This window comes from Diabrotica virgifera, chromosome 3 (assembly GCF_917563875.1).
Source record: "Diabrotica virgifera virgifera chromosome 3, PGI_DIABVI_V3a".
NCBI classification, from domain to species: domain Eukaryota; kingdom Metazoa; phylum Arthropoda; class Insecta; order Coleoptera; family Chrysomelidae; genus Diabrotica; species Diabrotica virgifera.
The window spans coordinates 45,775,205-45,779,236 of record NC_065445.1 but is presented as its reverse complement, the minus strand read 5'-3'; positions in this window follow the sequence as shown (position 1 = coordinate 45,779,236).

Genomic DNA, 4,032 nt, shown 5'->3' with positions numbered 1-4,032 from the left:
CGGATAAGATGGGCAGGTCATGTAGTAAGATCAGAGGAAGACAGAGTGCTAAAGACAGTGTTCTTCGAGAGACCAGACGGTAGAAGATCAGTGGGCCGTCCCAGAAAAAGATGGAAGGATGATGTTGAAACCGATCTATCTAGGATTGGGGTACAACAATGGCAAATCGAAGCGCAAGATCGCAGACGATGGAGGGCCATAGTGGATGCGGCGAAGACTGACCCCGAGTTGTAAAGCCAGTCAAGAAGAAGAAGAAGTAAAGACTAGCCAAATTAATAAATATATAGACCTAGACAACTGACACCGGGTGAGGTTTGAACCCATTGTTTGAAACTAAACTGCCATTACTTTTCGTGCAGAATTTCGGAAGGTAAAAATGTTTCACACGCATGAATCACACTCGTTTCATTGGTATGCGGACTTCTATTTGTTTAGCATTGTTTTATTTTCATGAACCGTGTTTCAAGTTTTATGTTTCATGTTTTACGTTTCAATTTTTTTTGATGTGCCTAAGTACACAACGAATTTGGTAGAGTTCCTAAAATCGATAAGCCTTTTTAATAAACTTTAACATAATACCTATAGGCCAGGAACCGAAGCTTTTCATCTCGCAATTTTTACAGAATGCATCGATTTGTTTGAAAATTTGAGAATAAGTAGTGGATAGTCCAAGGATCAAAATCTATATGATGCCGAAAGGCGCTTCTACCATGAGTGTGATTGCCACCCCATCTCGAGGGTGGAAATTTTTTATTATATTTTGACGGCAAAAGTTGATAAAAACATTCATTCTAAGCAAAAAATATTCTATACATTTTTTTGATAAAATTAATAGTTCTCGATTGATTCGATATCGAAAGTGATAGTTTTGTAAAAAAAAATCAATGTTTTTCGATATACTCATTTACGATTCACTCAATTTTTGCCGTAGAAAAATAGTTTTTCCAGCCAAGTTCTTAGGAATTAAATAACCTACAATTTTATATTGACACATTTTTTCGTATGTCTGATGCTAATCTGTCTATTCTGAAGAAGATGGCATTTTTTACCAAACTACAAAAATTCGTTATTCGCTTTTAACTACAGTTTTTTTAAAACTAATCATTCTAAGCCGCCCGTCAAACTTCTAAAATACATAAATAAATAAAAATGAATAAGGCCAATCACTAAAAACACCGCTAACTTACATTATTATGCTTCCCATTTGATTTCTCCTTTTTTTTTTTCAAAACAATATAATGATTTTTTAACCGTAACTTTTTATTTTTCATACTAGAAAGTTTGTTAAAAAATAATTTTGTAGGTTTTTACAAGATATATAAGCCTATTAATATTAAATCTTTTAAAAGTCCACAGTCGCAAAAAGAGGTGACTTTGAAAGAGTTGGTAAAGGTGGTTTTTGCATGTTATTACAAGTTTTAATTGTCAATAGCTGACTCAATTTTCGCCGCAGAAATTTTTTTTGAAACTCTGCTTCTTGGGAATTAGATAAGCTACAATTTCATATTTAAATATTTTTTAGTACCTCTGATGCTAATCTTGCTATTCTGAAGAAAAACCATTGTTTTCCAAACTACAATAATTTGTTATTCGCTTTTAACTCCATTTTTTTAAAAGCTAATTATTATAAGCGGGTAAAACTTTTAGAACCTATTAAAAATACATAAATAAAAAAGGCCGAATAAGGTCAATGACTAAAGGATGGTGATTAGGGGGTTGCTTGCGATCACTTTTTCGCTGAAAAAATATGGACTGACATTCTTTTCATTAAAAGTCACTTAATTTTTGAGCTAGAGTCTTTTTTATTTCTGGAAATAGATATTTTTAAGTACTTTAAATTAGTTTGAACAAGTTGTCCTCGAAAAATGCATAGTTTTTCCATCTTTTGACCTTGAAACTACAATATTTAGCATTTGGCGAAGAAGAGCCAACATATTATAAATTATAGCTCGATTACTATTGGTCATAAAGAAAATTAAAAAAAAAACGGTTTTGTTTATTTTTTGAAAATGTACATTTTTGTTAAGTAAAGTTCTTTTAATAAAAGAAAACTTTTGGAGTTATTAGCAGAAAACTTATTAAAAACATTGATTTTTTCGATATAAAAACTAACACATTCGATAGCGAATATATCGAAAACTATCAATTTTATCAAAAAAATGTATAGAACGTTTTTTGCTTAGAATGAACGTTTTTACCAACTTTTGCTATTAAAATATAATAAAAATTTCCACCCCCGAGATGGGGTGGCAACCACCCCCATGGTAAAAGCGCCTTTCGGCATGATATAGATTTTGATACTTCGACTATCCACTACTTATTCTAAAATTTTTAAGCAAATCGATCCATTCTGTAAAAATTGCGAGGTTTTGTTCTATTTTAAGCTTTATTACTTGGACTACTACAACAATAATATTGTTTGGGTGTATATAGGGTGCGGCAGATAACTGGCCTATTAGAAATATCTCGAGAACTAAAGGTAACAGAATCATGAAAATTGGAATAAAGGGGTTTTGAAGGATGATCTATTAAATGAAAATATTTTCATCACTTTGCCATTTCCGGTTATACCGGAAGTTGCTTATAACTTCGTTTTTTTAAATGGGACACCCTGTATATTTTTTCATTTTTGGATTCTCCTCATTATCTCCTTTCTTAAAATATCAGATTTTGTAATATTATATAGGGTATTTTAAGAGATATTTACGTTTTTTTTTTATTAATTTCGTAGCAATATTCACACCCTGTAGAATTGTAATAGTTTGACATTAATACCTCTGCTTACGTTCAAGTGATTTTTAATATAGTCTATTATTGTTAAGAATCATTAGTATAGGTAATTTTGAAATTTTAGTATACAGGGTTGATCAAAACTCGGAATGAATATTTTCTGAGTTTTCTTAAACGGAACACCCTGTATTTTAGTATTGTAATGAAATGATATTTCATGGTACTTTTTTATTTTATAAGTATTCCCTATACCTAACTGCTTTAATTTGTGAGTTATTGGTGATTCAAGCTAAACATTAATTTCAACAAAAAATACGTAAAATTTTATTAGGTTGGCCGTGAAAATATTCAATCGCAAATAATTTTTCAGAAATAAATACATATTAATCCAGACTGATACTTAAAATTACCAATAATGGTTTAGCTATCAAAATACTTACGTAGTTAAGATTGTTGGTGCGATTAACAATTAAGCACAAATTAAAGCAGTTAGGTATAGGGAATGCTTAAGAAATAATAAAGTACCATATAATATCATTTCATTATAATACCAAAATACAGGGTGTTCCATTGAAGAAAACTCAGAAAATACTCATTCCGGGTTTCGACCAACCCTGTATACTAAAATTAACAATTTAGCTATACTAATGATGCTTAACAATAGTAGACTATATTAAAAATCAATTAAACGTAAGTAGAGTTTTATATGTCAAACTACTACAATTCTACAGGGTGTGAATATTGCTACGAAATTAATAAAAAAACGTAAATATCTCTTAAATTACCCTGTATAATATTACAAAACCTCATATTTTAAGAAAGGAGGTATTGAGGAGAATCAAAAAATGTAAAAATATACAGGGTGTCCCATTAAAAAAAACGAAGTTATAAGCAACTTCCGGTATAACCGGAAGTTGCAAGGAGACGAAAATATTTTCATTTAATAGATCATCCTTCAAAACCCCTTTATTCCAATTTTCATGATTCTCTTACCTTTAGTTCTCGAGATATTTCTAATAGGCCCTTTATTTACCTCACCCTGTATACTGTATAATGTAATTAATATTTTGTATCTGTTTATTATGTTATGTTTTTCGTTATCACTTTATCACTTTTTTTAATGTTTTTTTCTATACCTACTTTGTTATGCTATACCTTGTTATGCTAATAACCCTAGTGGTTGAAGCAAAAATAAATAAAAAAAAAGCTGCTGTGACCTTTGAAGTTACAAAGTACAGGAAATATTTCCAGGAGCTTTACATTTGCATTTATATTACGAATACCCCGAGAGTACTTCGAACT